Below are 18,240 nucleotides of genomic sequence, written 5' to 3' on the forward strand. Positions count from 1 at the left end.
GTCCAACTGATTTACGTGAAGCACGATCTACACACTCCTTACACCATCTTTCGATGTCTTTGTACCACCCCGGCCAATAAAAACGATCTCGTACCTTTCCCTGCAACTTCTGTACCCCTAAATGACCACCGGGGGAACATTATGTAACATCTCCAGTATTATGGACACCATTGACTTAGGGACGACCACCTGCACTCCACCTAACCCACTCTTCCCCTCTGGGCAAACTCGCACCAACCGCCCATCCTGTACTTTAAGCTGATCCCACACAGCAGCATATTTCTTGAGGGAAAGATAATTTTTTATACTTTCTAATTGCCCTTTAGGACACCCCTTCAACTGCAACAACAATTTCAGTTCTAAATCACTTTGTTGCGAATGTTTTAGCTCCTCTTCCCATCCTAATGAGTTGTTCTCAATCTCTTCCTCCCCCTCTGAACATCTTGGGTCGCTACAAGCACAAACCCCTATATCACTGACTGGCCTATCCAATAACACAGAGGACCCATTTATTTCTGATCCCTTGGTGAAATCATCCAATCCCTCACTTACTGCCAATGCTGGGATACTTGAAAAAGCATCGGCATTACCATGTTGCCGCCCTGGCCGAGAGACAGTCAATCTGACGTGTGTGATTGAGTCTGATCACAGTGACTGGAGATATGAGTGGTATAAAGGCACAAACAACAGTGTAATGTTACAGACGTCTGATCGTTACACTGTAAGCAGAGACACTCTCACTATCAGAGGAGCTACTGAGTCTGATCAGGATCAGTACTGGTGTAGAGGACAGAGAGATGAAAGACCAAAATCATCACAGAAGAGTAATCAAATAAATCTGTCTGTTAATGGTGAGTAAATACTGTGATACACACTGTTGTTCAACTTTACCAGCCACTACAATATATACACTGATGCATTTAAAATGTATCATTTATCAGTTTTGTGGGCTTAAAGACACCTCCTTATGAGGCAAATAAGGTTTATTATAAAATGTTCTAGATGAGTAAATATTATCAGTGCTATCTTTGTTCAAATTAATGTTATACCCAGCAGAAGCACAGTGGGTAAAATCAGAAGCCTTAAAATATTAGGTTTTATGAAATATTATCATATATGACTTACGATCAGATCTGCATGTTTATGTTCCCCAGTCTCAGCAGCTTCATCATCTCCTCTTCTGCTCACTGGTGTGGTTGTGTTATTGAGTGTTTGCCTGTTGATCTTCATCTCACTGGTGCTGCTGTGGAGATACAAGAAGAACAAAGGTGTGGAGCAGTTCATAACATTTTATATGATTAATACAACTGAACAGCAACAAATGGAAGATACAGTTTCTGAATAAAGACTCATGAGAAGATCTAAATATCAGTCTAAAGAGTCACTGTAAGTCACTTTAAGCTGGTCCTTAGCTGGTCATGTGCTGGTCCTAAGCTGATCTTGAGTAGGAGGGACCAGCTTAAACCAGCTAGAGATAGCTAAAACCAGCTCAAATCAGCATCCATGCTTTAAAACCTACCTAGCCAACAGGGACCGGATAAGAAATCCTTCCCTCATTCCCCTCATTTACTTCCATTATCAAACAGTTACATTTAATTAATTAAATGCATTTTTTCCTTTATGCTGCCAAGCAAAGCTAACATATTTGATCATGTCCAGGTCAGGTAATGACTGTCTGATTCAAAGGCCAGTGTGAAAAACCTTCCAGACAGGTGACTGATCTTTCACTGCTCCTATGGAGCCACTGCTGCGACCTCGTGAAAGTTTTATTATTTGCGTGTTTTTTTAAGGCGTGCCAATTACAACATTTAGGTGATTTTACACCATTCAACAACAAGGTAAGAGAGCAGTGTCACCCGACTTTATGGCTGTCTTACGAAAACACTAAAAGACTGTAGTTTGAGTTTGCTTTTGTTTCACATTTCCTTTAGTGATTCACATTTAATGCTGTACAATAGCACTGGTCATCAACAGAAACACGGTGGGATTTTCAAAAAGACTTTTTGTAACACTTTATTTTTGATAGTCCACTTTAGACATTCTACTAACTGTAAGTAACTTTGCAACTACATGTCAACTATCATCAAAGTATTAGTAGACTGTCTGCTTAATATCTTCTAACACTTTTCTAAACTTTGCAAGCATATGTCAACTTATTCTACTAACCCTAAACCTAATTTAACAGTCTGCTCTGAGTTAGTAGACATGTAGTTGAAAATTAATAAGAATTAGCTGATATGTAGTTGCAAAGTTACTTATAGTTAGTAGAATGTCTAAAGTGGACTATCAAAATAAAGTGTAACCGTTAGGGGTGTTAGGTATCCTCTGGCATTCTGGTCAGCCTTAACACAAAATAAGATATTTTGAATGAATGGATGAATGAATAAATATGTCCATTTAATAATAATCAGTTGGGTTTAATTCGGACCCCAGCATTCTTTAAAACATAATTTTGATACACCCCTTTAAGGTTCATACATAATTATTTTTTCTTTTCAAGACTGCTTTGCTTTTTACCTTTTATCCTCAAATTCTTGTTTGCTGTCCAGCAGGTTCTGATCACATTTATGATGTTGTGACTGAAGTGAATAAGAGACACAAAGGTAGAGTTTTAATCCATCTAATCACAGACCATTCAACCCAGCAAATATCATTCATTAATGTTGACGTGTGTTTTAGATGATCCAGAGTCATATTCAGAGGTCACATATTCAGAGGTCACTGCTTAGAAATATCTGACATATCTGTCAATGAAGGTAAAAAAAAAAAACCCTCTTCACTACAACTGGACAATAGAATCATCAGTCATTAACCAGTAACATTGATGGTGTATGTTGCATGAAATAAAAATACTCTTTTTTGCAGATGATACCATGGTCAAATGATGTGTCATACTCAGAAGTCAGAACAAAAGTAAAGAAATGCAAAATCAAAGGTGTGGAAATCTATGAACATTTTTATATTTATCACTTTTAGTATTAACCATCATGCACTGTTCCTGCTATAGATCAGAATGACTCCTAAAGTCATGTAAAAATTGTATCATTATATTATTGTTAATGATTATTTCTGTCTTTGGCTGCTGATGCTCAACCTATTAGGAAGAATGGTAGCCAAAAAATAAAACCAAATTAAACACTAATTCTGTTACAGTAGTACAATAATTTTATAATAACTGAAAGCAAGCTCATAATTGGCAATTCTGCTCCTGCAGAATGTGGCATAAATTGGTTATTTTGCATTATAAATCTGTGTTAAGTGATTCACTTCACTTACTTGTGAGGTTCATTGAGATCTCAAAACCGTAAATCATCAGCATAATGAACTCAGAATGAGAGGTTTACATTATTCACATTACCTGCATAATGCATCATTATTTATCTGCATTATCTGTTTAAAGGTCCCTGAGTGCAGTGAAGACAACAGACGGCTAAAAGAGATTCACACCAGCAGACACAGTAATGCTGGCATTGCTTAAGAAATAAATCAGATTGAACCGCTTATGAACATGCTTAACTAAAAGAATTTACACATACATATGCATGTGCACTGTAATATCTGTACTCATTTAAGCTAACAAGTCTATCTGTAAAATATATTAAAACATTTTTACCAGTGAGTGCTTATGTTTAACACAATTCAGTGTTAACTGTCCCCAAAAATTATTGGTGCTGCAGAGCAATTAAATAAATAGTACAAAATATAGAATGAACAGTATAAAATAATAAAGTGTAATTGGGTACATGGTTGATAGATAAATATGTTTTTTGTCCTACAAAATAATGCTTGTGTTTTTGCCAAGTTATTAAGATGGATGAAGATTTTTCTTACATATTGTCAACATACTGCTTTTTACTTTCATACTGTCACTTTTTACTGTCATACTGAATCTGGTCGGTGTCCCGCTGTCCGCTCACCGCCAGATGTCACTCTCACCCTATCGTCACACTCTGACTGTTGTACCACACCCCGGACTACATCTCCCGTCATGCATCATGCTGATCGCGTCTGCGCATGTGACCAATCAGCAGCACCATAAAAGCCCCGGTCTTTCCCCATGCTAACCACGGATTGTTGATAGTGTTTTTCCCATTGTTTAGCGTACTCTTGTTTCTAGTTCCTTGTGTTTTTGATTCTCTTGCCTGGCTCCCCGTTTTCGACTCATCGCCGCCTGCCTTCGGACCATCGCTCGTCATCAAGGACTATTCTCTCTCGTCTCGCCTCTGACACTCCTGTTACCGTTGATTTTGACCCTGCCTGTACGACCATGTATCTGTCTCGTCCCTATAATAAAGGCTCGCATGTGGATCCGCTCGCCTCTCGTCTTTCACTCCACGTAACACATACATTTTTTTTTTGCATTTATTGAAGTGTGAGGTTTATATTTAATAAATAAAAATACAAACAAAGTCAAAAATATATATTATGTGTTTTCTTTGCATGATTTTTTTCACAATAGTTAATCTACTGTAAAAGTAATTACAGTTTAGCAGCACTAAACAATTCAAACTTTTTGCTTTGACTTGCAAGTAAGATATCAGATACTGTAAAATGCTCTGGTCCCCTCCCTATTTACCCAACCTGTAATATAGGTTTCATAGACAATTGGACAGGTTTTTGGGGCAGACCTGACCTGTTGGTCTTCATCCCTCCAGGGGTGGTGCTGCTCTTCTCTCTACAAATATGGCACACAGTCTTAGAGTTTGCACTTGACTAACAGGGGCCCAGGTCAGGAAGCAGACAGACTGGCTAAACCAACCATCTGCTAGCCACATCACAGAAATCAGTTCATTCTCAGCACATACAGAATGAACATAAAGCACATAGAGAATGTATCTGTTCCCTGAACTAGATACAAAAAATACAAAAAAAGAGTTAAAAGTAACAATTTAATTGATGTCCAACAAATAAAAAAAAAAAAATGCATAGGGTACAACAAGCTAAAGGCACAAGCTAGGAAAAAAAAAAGTGCTTTTCACTGCTCCCAAAGTGTATATTTTCAGAAAAAAATATATATCTGTTACAATGCGAGTGAGACAAGAGGCGAGCGGATCCACGTGCAAGCTTTTATTAAAAGGACAAGACAGATACATGGTCAGGCAGGCAGGGTCAAAACAGTAGCGAGCATTATCCATAGGGGCGATCCGAGAGAGAATAGTCCAATAACCAGAGCGAGAGTCCAATAGGCAGGCGGCGATGAGTCGTACACGATAATCCAGGCGCGAATACAAACTAGGGAACTCAGGAATCTAGGAACACGGGGACTAGGAAACTAGGAAACATAGACAAGATAACAACAATACAACACTCCGTGCAGTGTACAAGGAAGTTCGGGGTTTTATAGAGCGCCTGATTGGTCATGGGGGCTGACGCAATCAGCACGGTGGAGGATGGGAGATGCAGTCCAAAATGCAAAGCAACAGTCAGACAGCATGAAAAGGTGAGAGTGACATCTGGTGGTGGGTAGTCCGCAGAACACCGACCAGACCCGTGACAATATGTTTGTATTGAACATTTATGGAGCAATATATTTTGTATGAAAATAAATCATACAAGTTGTTTATTTTGTTTAAAAATCTTATAAATGTTTTACCCCACACACAGGGTAAAAGGCACACAGTATTGATACAAATACTTTAGCTAAAATAATGTTTTTTTTTAATAATGTCTCAGTTAACACTTTAGCAAAGTATGTACCATTTTCTGCTTATTTTCATTAATAAAATAATTGTTTTTGTTCAATAAATATACTGTAATAAAAATGTTAATATAAAACATATATTTTAAAATACAGAAACAAAATCATTTTAAAATGTAAAGATTCTTAAAGCATTGACGGAGATCCCATAGTAATTTAATATAGAATTACAATAGTAACAACAAATCATATTTTATTATATGATATGATTTATAATATGTTTTTAAATATGATGGTTTCAGTCTAAACATGGTGATTATCTCTAAGATCAACACCCAACATAATATATGATATTTACCATCTGGATCTAATCAGCCATCTATTAATTATCATGCTAATCACTGAGCCTTTTAGCCCCAACAGCAGGGGCACATTTTACTCCAAATACCATAGTTTTACATATTCCTCATTATTAATAAAATAGTGGTTTAGAGGAAAATAATATCTAATAACCTAGGCTTATTGAATTCTACGAAAACACTTTTTGTAAATAATATGATCACTGATCATAACCTAGATGTGCTCTGTCTGACAGAAACCATGGCTAAAACCAGACGATTACATTATTTTAAATCCAAGTAAGTTATTACTCAAACTCGTTCTCCTCAATTCTGAAAAAAAAAAAATACAATTTATTGGACCTAAAACCTCTGCATGTAATAACCTAAAACACTGTCTAATACTTGATGGCATCAAGAATCTATTACAAGAATGGCATCAATATTAGTTTTTTTTTTCCTGTCTGTATTCTGAGGTCACCGTAGCCACCCAGGCTCCCGTATTCAGTCCAGATGGATCAAGACCTAGAGGTGACCTCTACAGCCCTGAATGTCAGCTGAGACCATGTCAACTAGATGAGCCCCACAGACAGATCCCCAGTGAAGACCAGTCTTCAAGACCATGTTGACAAGACCACAGGAACCACATAAGTCCTCTGCACAATCTGACTTTGCTGCAGCATGGAAAAAACTGTTGGTTCATCTGGCCAGAGGAGAACTGGCCCCCCGACTGAGCCTGGTTTCTCCCAGCGTTTTTTAATTTTTTTTTTTTCTCATTTCTGTCACTGATGGAGTTTTGGTTCCTTGCTGCTGTCGCCTGTGGTTTGCTTAGTTGTGGACACTTAATTTCCAGCAATATCATCAACTTGATTGCACAGATACTATTTGAACTGAACTGAGCTGGATGATGACATCACTCAATTCAATGATGAACTGACTTTAACTGAAACTTGTTGTTTACTGTTGTCCTTTTATTACTGACACACCGGTTTCCAATTTAGTACTGTAAAGCTGCTTTGACACAATCTGTATTGTTAAAAATTCTATATAAATAGGTTAAACAATAAAAAAGAGTCAAAAAGTTGAGTTAGACAATATTTCAATTTCTTGACTTATAGAGGCTTCCAGAATAATTCTCAGCTGGTACATATTTAAACAATTTTTTAAATACAGATGTGCAGAAAATACATGAACGAGTTTAGCTGTACATAAAAGTTTACTTTACATAAAAGTCACATTAAACTGTTAGTATCAACATTTTAAATAAACATATGTTTAGATTTTTTATGGTATTTCATGCCAAGCGAGACAAATCAGTGCAAATAAACAGTGGTTCCCTTTTTCCATCAGCACAATAATGGTGGGAAAGTTCATTTGAACTTTATTTTTGGTTAAACTTTCAAACTGGAGTAAAATGCCTTGGTGTCCTTAAAAACCCCATTCGGCATCAGACCTATCTTCACCAACCAAGCCATTTTGATGAATGTGTAATAAACATGCAGGTGTCAGTGTTGACAACTAATTTTCAGGGGAAGTTACTAAAGGAAGGTCGACTTGTTTCTGACAGTTGCTAAATGATGTTGTAATGTCATTGCACAATCATGTCATTATGTAATAGCAATGCAAAATTGTGTCACTACATGAAATCTCAGCCAAATATATATTTTATTTTTAATTTAGAATTGTCCGTAAAATAATATAAATGTATTATATAATATTAAAATAGAAATAACTATTTTTAAATACAACATTGAATTACACTTTTACACATTTTTGAACAATTTAAGGTGTTTTTTTTTATATATATTATTATTTTATTAGCTGGTAAACTAGTTAAACCACACATTCTGAACAATTATAGTTTTAAGCAGTGTATTAGCAGTTAGTTGGTACACTACACTCTAAGAAAAGTCTGTAAAAATAGGGCACACTCTAGTATATTAATATGAAGGAATTTTCTGTATCGATTTTGCACAGGTTTTTATGACATTTTTTGTGGGTGGAGACTATCTGGTGGCAAAAAAAACAAAACAAAAATCAAATAGCAGTCTATGGAAACCACTGAATAAAACAATAAAATGGCCAATTTGAGTTTATATTTTAAAATTTGGACTTTATTCTCACAATTCTGAGATTATATAAGAAAAATCAACTTGCCATTCTCTCTTTTCTTCTCGGCTCAGAATCATGAGTTTATATCCCACACTTCTGGCTTTTTCTCTTTAGAATTGACAAACTCGCTATTGTTGAGTTAAATCGAGTTATGAAAGAGATATAAACTTGCATTTGCAATGAAAAAAAAAATCTGAATTGTGAGATAAAATATTATGTACAAAGGTTACAGGTTTAAATAGTATTTCATGCTGTAACCGTAGGGCCAATACAATATATCCCCTATGAACTGCATATGTGAATATTATGTAAACTATTAAATTTAAATCATAGCAAACATCTGAGTTTTACTACAAACAGTGTCTATGACAGACACACCTCTATAAAAAAGTTTTGAGAGTTGAGAGTTGTCCTTCATATATGGGGTTAGAATCGTTGCATAATTCCAAATAAATACATTATGATCCACAAATAAATGTAAAGCGATTGACAAAAACAAAGCATATTCACAAAATAAATAGAATGAGATCCACAAATAAATCTTAGAGTTCCACAAACATGAATTATATTCACAAGTAAAAAATTAGAATTGCAAATAAAAAACATACTCACAAATATTTTTTTTTATTTTACAAACACAACTTTGCCCGGCATTTATATGTGAATCGCGTACTGTGCATTTGTGGATCGCAGCGCATGTTTGTGGATTGCTCTCTGTGCATTTGTAAATCGCTGCGCGTATTTGTGGATTTTGAAACATTTCAAGCATCAAGACGCACACTGATCCACAAATGCATGGACTCCACCCACCTTCTACTTAAGCCAATCAGATACCGGCCACGTGGGGCTGACCAATCGTTGCATGTTCTCGCTCCAACCAATCACGTTTTGCCTTACAATCAGTGCGGGACCAGCCGTAATTCAGGACAATTAACCTCTTCAAAATGGACGACTAGGACAGTGGTGCTCATCACAGCATTATTGTAATAATATCTAAAATAAAACAAGTAATGTTATGTGTAATGTAATCAGTGTTTCATGTATCACTGAGTCGATGCGTGTTTTGACCGTGAGTGTGTTTAGCAAACTGGTATTCTACGGTGACCGGGAGGGGAGGTCTTCGGTTCACTTAGTTTTGTCGTGGCCACGACTTATAAACTCGTGAGAACGTGATAATATAACACAGCCACGAGATATTAATTTGTGGGAACGTGATATTACATCGTGGCCACAAGATCGTTTTGTCGAGGTAACGACATACTTATGCCACGACTTATGTTGAGGGAACGACATATTTTTCTTGTGGACACGAGTTTATTGCATAAACAAACCTGCGTGACCATAGCAACCCGGGATTATCAGAGATGGATTCATTATTATTTTATTTTGAATTAATAAATTATTATATTAATTATTATAGATTATTTCATAATTTCTTTTATTGTTTTATAATATAAATTATTATATTGCACGCAGTGTAAACAGCATTCATATTAAGTTTATAATGAATAAACGTTACCTAAAGTAGTCTAAATAACATATAGCATACAAGAAAACATTTTTACCCATCCCTCAATCATCTTCAAAATATTTGTATATTATTATTAGGCCATTATTATCACCATCATCTTCATCAACATCATTATTATTAGCCTATTATTATATTTTTATACTTTCCCTTCATTTCGATCTTACATAACATTCTTTAATAATAATAATAATAAGAAGAAGAAGAAGAAGAAGAAGAATATACAAATATTAAATTAAATGTTTCATGTTAGTAAAAATGTTTTAAACAACTCTGATAATCCCAGGTTGCTATGGTCACGAAGGTTTGTTTTTGCATGAGAAAAATATGCCGTTCCCTCATCATAATAAGACGTGGCCACGAGAAAGTTCCCTCAACATAGCCTCTGGAGGCCACGACATCGTTACCTCGACAAAACGATCTCGTGGCCACGACATAATATGACGTTCCCACAAATTAATATCTCGTGGCTGTGTTATATTATCACGTTCTCACGAGTTTATAAGTCGTGGCCACGACAAAACTAAGTGCACCGAAGACCTCCCCTCCCGGTCACCGTAGAATACCAGTTTGCTAAACACACTCACGGTCAAAACACGCATCGACTCAGTGATACATGAAACACTGATTACATTACACATAACATTACTTGTTTTATTTTAGATATTATTACAATAATGCTGTGATGAGCACCACTGTCCTAGTCGTCCATTTTGAAGAGGTTAATTGTCCTGAATTACGGCTGGTCCCGCACTGATTGTAAGGCAAAACGTGATTGGTTGGAGCGAGAACATGCAACGATTGGTCAGCCCCACGTGGCCGGTATCTGATTGGCTTAAGTAGAAGGTGGGTGGAGTCCATGCATTTGTGGATCAGTGTGCGTCTTGATGCTTGAAATGTTTCAAAATCCACAAATACGCGCAGCGATTTACAAATGCACAGAGAGCAATCCACAAACATGCGCTGCGATCCACAAATGCACAGTACGCGATTCACATATAAATGCCGGGCAAAGTTGTGTTTGTAAAATAAAAAAAAATATTTGTGAGTATGTTTTTTATTTGCAATTCTAATTTTTTACTTGTGAATATAATTCATGTTTGTGGAACTCTAAGATTTATTTGTGGATCTCATTCTATTTATTTTGTGAATATGCTTTGTTTTTGTCAATCGCTTTACATTTATTTGTGGATCATAATGTATTTATTTGGAATTATGCAACGATTCTAACCCCATAAATTACTAATTATTTGGATCTGTATTCTAAAGTGAAGATCATGGTAACCCACTAGTAACGTTTAAAGTGTTACCAAAGCCATCAGAAATATAACTATCCAGAACCTCACAAAAACCTCAATAGATTTTAATGACATTAGTTATTACTAAGGAGTTATCATGATCTTCACTTATGGATCCAAATAATTAGTAATTCCTTGTGAACTATTTGGTAATACCCCAGTCATTACTAGTGGGTTACCATGATCTTCACTTTAGAATTAATTACACATTTTGCATTATTGACATTAATTATGAACATGTATATGTAGTTCTTATATAGTAGTTCTTAGTAGTTGTAACCCTCTGTTCCTATGATGGTTATGGGATGTAACTGAACTACTTTGGTAAATGTCACACAGGAATGGGGCCCTGGGTTGTGTTCAATTTAAACACTAATAAATTAAAATAATTGTTGGGTGTTATGTTTGTGTATTACCAATGTATTTAAGTTTAACCGGAAACAATAATCTCTGCTAAATACCCAAAAATATCCACGTACACAAAGAAATGGGAATTATTGCAAGGATATATTTTAATGAAATTATTAAATTATTAAATCAAATATCCCCTAGAGATTAAAGGACTATAAATTTGTGCAAAAAACTGAAACCCAGTTAAACCAGGTCTGATACACAATGAGACAATTCAAATATGAACCCACATTCACCTTATACCAGTCAAAACTGAAACTGGAAATCAGTAGAAATCCTTATAGACAAATAAAGTGGGCCCACCACTCACACATATGGTCCCTGTCCTGAATATAAACAAAACCAATTGTTGCAGGCCTGTGACGGGGCTTGAGAGCGGGGAGGCCAAGAAAATGACAACTGGCCGCTTCACTTTAACAGCAAACAAAACACAAGAATTGTCTTTCATGTTCTTAGAAGTACTCACGACCTGATGGGATGGGGAACCCACGAGCACGAAGGGCAGCAAGCACAGGCAGTTTCCAGCTCAGCCGAGAAGAAATACAGCAAAGAATACATGTGGTACTGAAATGTCAGGGACACGTCTTTTCCCACAGGCGAGGAGGTTATCCCGGTCAATAAACATAGGTTCATCAAAACAACTGTCAGTTTCCTTTAAACCATTAGATAAGCATCCCCAGAAGAGAACGACGATCTGTCATCCCTAATATTGGATTTGCATTATCTTATTCCGGAGAACTAGGACAGATTGTCAGTTCTTTTTTCTCTCTCCTCACGGGCAGCTGCTGTTCCTAGTAAACGCAAACTCTGTAATGGGAAAAGAAAAAAAAGACGAGCAGGTATTTAAATGTAAACATTGTAGTGGATAAGATAAAATTTTAAATTTTTTAATATAAAATAGCAATATTAATATTTTTATTAACCCTAATCTGTAATTTAAGGGGTTTTGTTTGTTTGTTTGTTTGTTTGTTTTCTGGTTGTGGACATATAAACCAACACAAACCACAAACCAAATCTGGGCTACATAGTTCTCTGGGAGATATGAACAAATAGTAGTTGCTGATTAGCTAATAGTGAACTTCTATGTTCAGCTGAGTGTTATGACTTACTGATTCATTAATCAGAGTTTCTTGTTAGTTAATAGTTACTAGAATGTTAATAGTGCATTAGTCATTTGTTCCTGTGTAGTGATTCACTAATGATGGATCTGTATTCTAAAGTGTTACTGATGAGTTTTGTACTGAAGTCAGAGAGAATGAGGTGACTTACAGATAATGATGTTAAATGAGTTCATGAAGTCTTCAGATAGTCTGTTGAAGTTGATTGAGATTCAGTTGCTCCTCATATGAGGTTGTAGTTGGAGGTCTTCAGCTCTCCTTCGCCAGGAGCTTCATTCTGCTTTCTATGGTGAGTCAGAGTTTTCCTGTATTCAGTTTCCTGTATTCACTCGAGAGACAGTCTTATACTCAGTTCTGGTGAGTTCTGTTGATCCTGTGATTGAGGGAGATACTCTGACTCTACAATGTTTACATCAATCTACAAAGAGAGAGGACAGTCACTCCACAGCTGGATCTCAGTCAGAGGTCTGGGAATGATGAGTGACTTTATGTATGTGTGTAATATTTTCACACAATATGTCACTCACAAACAGATCTTGTCTTTTTTTTTCAATCTCAGCAGCTTCATCATCTCCTCTTCTGGTCACTGGTGTGTTATTGAGTGTTTGCCTGTTGATCTTCATCTCACTGGTGCTGCTGTGGAGATACAAGAAGAACAAAGGTGTGGAGCAGTTCATAACATTTTATGTGTGATTAATACAACTGAACAGCAACAAAATAAATATACAGTTTTTGAATAAAGGTTCATGAAAAGATCTTATTGTCAGCTTAAAGGGGTCATCGGATGCTAAGTTCACTTTTTCATGTTGTTTGAACATTAATGTGTGTTGTCAGTGTATGTACAAATCTACCCTATAATGATAAAAATCCATGCAGCGGTTTTTAATTAATCTGTAAAAATAATATCCCCTTTTTCAAATCGAGCCGTTCTCAGATGCCTGACGGTGTGCCGTCACACAGACAGAGGCCACTCCCACAATAGTTGATTGACATGAGCTCTTACCTCAGACCAGCTGTCACAGTCCAGTATAACTTTCCATGTTTTGATGCCAGAGCAGGGATGTAAGTTAGACAAGAATATCTCTGATTGAGTGATTGAGATGTTGTGTTGCTGGATGTAATAATGAACAAAGTGGTCGTCATTTATTCCAGACATCTGAGCCACTGAAGATGCAGTAGATTACATTTGTTTGTGAATGGAATGGGCCTCCAGCTCTATAGCCACTTTTCCACTATCAGGCCAAACTGTTCTCTTCGCTTAACCGTTCCATTCCGTGCTGATCCAGGCCAGTCAGCACGGATACGGTTTCATTTTCCACTATGGTGCTGATAAGGGAACTCTTTGGAATGTAAATACAAATCCGTTAGTCGTTGCCTTGGTAACGCAATTGTAATATAAACAGAGATATGGACCATGATCAGATATTTCTGTTTTTGGGACTTCGTTAAATAACAGAAAAAAAGGACACAACTATAAACAACGCAAAAAATAAAATAAACAGAAGGGACGACAGGTATAAACTTACCAACAAATGCCGAGGGGATATGCATGCCAATGGAGACAAACACAGAAGGTAAAACCTTTCTAAAAACGAACACATTTTATTGACAGTATTAATGCATGAGCTATGAACGCAGCATAACAGCTGTTTACTTGGCTGTTTGATCATATAGCACGCTTTCGCTTAGCACACACATTCTATCAGCACGGTTTGGCATGGTTGTCTAACCGTCCCAAGAATTCCGGGCCGAGAACGGTTCGTAATTGTGCCATGCCGTACCAGGCCCAGGTGGAAACACAACTGGAACCGGACCTGACTGTTCTAAGAACCGTTCGGCACGATAGTGGAAAAGCGGCTATATATTCATCTATGTTCGCCAAATCATTCATGATCCAGCTTCACTTACAGCAGAAGTGAGTATAAGCATTTTTTATAACGTGGTAGTTAGGAAGTTTAGCTGCTAAATGCGGCTAATGTAAACAAGACCATCTTTCCACAGAGAGAAGAGAGGGGCGGGGTGAGCAGAGCTCATTTGCATTTAAAGGAACAACCCCTTAGAATGAGATGATTTTTGCAGAGCTGATTTTGGCAAGGTAAAAAGGATGTTGTTTTACAAAACCATTGAGAATTTTTAATCAAAGTATATTAGAGACTTTTCATTAAGACCCTAAAGAATCATATCAACTTGTGGAAAATGGGCATCCGATGACCCCTTTAAAGAGTCACTGTAATCACTGCAAATACTCTTAAGTGCCCATAATGCTCTTTGTTTCTATTATAGATCAGCAGCGTAACATTAACCAGACATCAGACCCAAATCAATCTGCAGAATCTCAAACAGAAAACTCTCCTCTACAGTCTGGTCAGCCTCAATAACTAATCATTTAAAGGGACAGTTAACAAATAAAAATTAATCATTGTCCATACAATGAAGTCAGTGGAGTCCAATGTTGTTTGAACACCAGCATTCCTCAAAATATGTTTTTGAACTGTCCCTTTAAGCTTTATAGATCATTATTTTTTTTTTTTTTTTTCTTTCAAGACTGCTTTGCTTTCTACCTTTTATCTTCAAATGCTTGTTTTCTGTCCAGCAGGTTCTGATCACATTTATGAAGTTGTGACTGAAATAAATAAAAGAGACAAAGGTTGAGTCTTAAACCTTATTTAAACACATATCATTCATAATCAACAAATATCATTTGTTCAGTCACACTGGCTTTTTTTTTTTGTTTTTGTTTTGTTTTGTTTTTTTTTAAGATGATCCGAAGCCATTGGCAGATGTCACATATTCAGAGGTCACTGTTATGAAAAAAAAAAAGGACAAAGGTTAAAACAAAGTCTCTTAACTACACTTCTGACTACAATATAATCATCATCAGAAACAATAAAGCATTTCTAATTCATTAAATACAAATGTATATTTCTTTCTAACAATTAATTATAAATTAATCATTATTATTATTTTTCTAGACGATACTACAACAGAGCCAAATAATGTGACATACTCAGAAGTCAGAAGAAATGAAAAGAAATCCAAAAGCAAAAGTAAGATCCTGTTTATCTTAAATTACAATATTTCTAGTATGTTCTGAATAATATGATTGATCTGTTTTGTATTAGATATTGATACTGCAGAAACCAGTCATCTGGTTTATGCACAGATTGATATCAAGGACAAAAAGAAAACCAATGGCAAAGGTAAAAATACAACAAACATACAAAAATCTAAACACAATCATCTGAAAACTCAATACATTTAACTCAGATATAATCATTTTATAATATCAGGAAAATAAACCATTTGCAATCATAAATAATAATGATAAAGCCAATTCACTTCATTTCAGAAATGTAGCACAACAATCAACAATCACAACAATCAGATCTGCCTGTTTTTACTGATAAAAAAATAAAACAGAGCAGACAGACTAGAAAGTCACATAACCAACCTGCTGTTTTTCATGACAGGTGCTGGACTTCATAATTTTCTGATGGAAATGAAATCTAAGGACAAACACAGAGGTAAATAAAGAGATGATCTGAAATGTTGACAGCAACAGGTTACAGATCATGTGACAATATAAATATTTTAACAGAACCTGCTAATAAAATAAGGTTCTAATCATAATTATGCTGGAAATGATATTCACACTGTTAATATATTAATATTTTTAATCAATACAATCTTCTGTGGTTTCTTTGTGGTTCACTGGATTAGCAGGTATTAGTGTTGCAGATGTATATTATGTTAATTCATTCTCTGTCTGTTGTTCTCTATCAGGGAAAAGCAGTGAATCTGGAGACACTTTCTACTCTGAACTGAAGCACAACACAGACAGAGGTGAGAGAAACACAGAGTCGAGCTTCATCACTATCACAGTCAAATGACTAACCTTAAAGGAACAGTCTACTTCCAGAACAACAGTTTACAGATAATGTACTCACCCCCTTGTCATCCAAGATGTTCATGTCTTTCTTTCTTCAGTCGTAAAGAAATTATGTTCTTTTGAGGAAAACATTTTCAGGGTTTTTCTCCATATAATGGACTGATATGGTGCCCCGAGTTTGAACTTCCAAAATGCAGTTTAAATGCGGCTTCAAATGATCCCAAATCCCAAATGCTAAATGATCACAGCCGAGGAAGAAGGGTCTTATCTAGTGAAATGATCGGTTATTTTCATAAAAATAATACAATTGATATACTTTTTAATGTCAAATGCACGTCTTGTCTTGCTCTCCCTAAACTCTGTGTATTCTGACTCAAGACAGTTAGGATGTGTCGAAAAAAAAACTCCAAACGTATTTTCTCCCTAAACTTCAAAATCATCCTATATCACTGTTTTACCTTTTTTGTTAAGGGTGTTTGACCTCCTTTGCATGTTCACTTTGCGAAGACTGGGTCAATACTTCTGCAGTGATGTAGGATGATTTTGAAATAATTTTTGAAGTTGAGGGAGAAGTTTTGGTCTGAGTTTTTTGATATACCCTTTGAACCAGAATATACAGAGTTCAGGGAAAGAAAGACAAGACAATCATTTGAGATTAAAAGGTATTTAAATTGTATTCTTTTAATGAAAATAACCAATCGTTTCACTAGATAAGACCCTTCTTCCTGCCTTTTGGAAGTTCAAACTCAGGGCACCATATCAGTCCATTAAATGGAGAAAAACCTGAAATGTTTTCCTCAAAAAAACATAATTTCTTTACGACGGAAGAAAGAAAGACATGAACATTTTGGATGAAAAGGGGGAGAGTACATTGTCTGTAAATTGTTGTTCTGGAAGTGGACTTCTCCTTTAAAAAAATTAACCATCACACACCATTTTTCAGCAGATCAGAATGATTCCTAAAGTCACAAGGCTTATTGAGGAAATATAAAACTCTTGCATTGTATTATTATTTTATTGTTATTTATCTTTTGTGTTCTTCAGGTGCTGATGCTGGTGATGCAACTTGTGCTCAACCTGTTAGGAAGAAGAACAAAACACGTAAGAATTCTGTTACATTTGTACAATAATTTCACAATAACTGACAAGCAGCTCATAATTTGCACTTGTTCATTCAGATTTTGGCATATATTGATTCTTTTACATTATGAATCTGCGTTAAGTGATTCAGTTCAGTTACTTGTGAGGCTCATGGAGATCTTAAAACTGTAAATCATCAGGAGAATGAGCTCAAATCAGAGGTTTACATTATTCACATCACCTGCATAATGCATCATCTTTTGTCTGTATTATCTGTTTAAAGGTCCGTGAGTGCAGTGAAGACAACAGACGACTAAAAGAGATTCACACCAGCAGAAACAGTAACGCTTGCATTGCTTAAGAAATGAATCTGAGTGAACTGCTTATGCACATGCTTGATTGAAAGACTTTAGAGGTACTTATATTATATAATAAAGCATCTTCTCCAGTGAGCTCTTACGTTTAACACAAGTAAATCTGCCAGAATTGTTATTGCATTGATTGCTGAATGAAATAAATGTTGTAAATGGGCATTTTGATAAGTTAAATACAATGTTCTTTGACTTGCCTGATGTGTAGTGCCTGTAATAATGACTGATGTGTTTTTGCCAGGACAACAAGACAGACAAAGTTTATTTTTGTTGCGTGAAGATATTTTCATATATACTTTTTTACAGTAATACATTTTCAGATATTTTAAATTTTTCATATGAAATGTTTAATTAATTTATTTATTTATTTTTGCTGCAGCTAATGAAGTGTGAGATTTATATTTGCTAAATAAACATAAAATAAATGCATTTGTATGTTTTCTTTGCAGAACTTTTT

At 35.7% G+C, this 18,240-nt stretch overlaps 1 long non-coding RNA gene across 2 annotated transcripts; it reads left to right on the top strand.

The window, feature by feature from the left end:
* The first annotated feature begins 1,141 nt into the window (after positions 1–1,141).
* On the top strand, positions 1,142–15,261 carry LOC127168457 (uncharacterized). 2 transcript variants are annotated; one of them, XR_007828109.1, is made up of 4 exons: positions 1,142–1,268; positions 14,727–14,807; positions 15,040–15,090; positions 15,203–15,261. It is a non-coding gene; the product is annotated as an uncharacterized LOC127168457 (long non-coding RNA). The 2 variants fall into 2 exon arrangements; XR_007828108.1 differs by lacking the exon at positions 1,142–1,268 and adding an exon at positions 12,948–13,104.
* Positions 15,262–18,240: the final 2,979 nt, after the last annotated feature.

Source organism: Labeo rohita, chromosome 7, assembly GCF_022985175.1.
Source record: "Labeo rohita strain BAU-BD-2019 chromosome 7, IGBB_LRoh.1.0, whole genome shotgun sequence".
Lineage (NCBI taxonomy): Eukaryota > Metazoa > Chordata > Actinopteri > Cypriniformes > Cyprinidae > Labeo > Labeo rohita.